Source organism: Lupinus angustifolius, chromosome LG01, assembly GCF_001865875.1.
Source record: "Lupinus angustifolius cultivar Tanjil chromosome LG01, LupAngTanjil_v1.0, whole genome shotgun sequence".
Lineage (NCBI taxonomy): Eukaryota > Viridiplantae > Streptophyta > Magnoliopsida > Fabales > Fabaceae > Lupinus > Lupinus angustifolius.
Window position 1 is genome coordinate 16,993,599 of NC_032009.1, and position 243 is coordinate 16,993,841.

The following is a 243-nucleotide window of genomic DNA, read 5'->3' on the forward strand; positions in this document are numbered from 1 at the left end:
ACTTCCAAGAAACAGCCCCACCAACTATGCTAAATATATAGCCACTAGTTGCTTTAGAATCATCTGAAAGGGTGTCCCAATCAGCATCACTGAATCCTTCTAGTACAGCTGGAAACCTTCGATAATGTAATCCAAGGTTCATTGTTTTCTTAAGGTATCTCATTACCCTTTCAATAGCATACCAATGCTCCATACTTGGTCTACTGGTAAACCTGCATAATAATCCCACAACATAGGCAATGT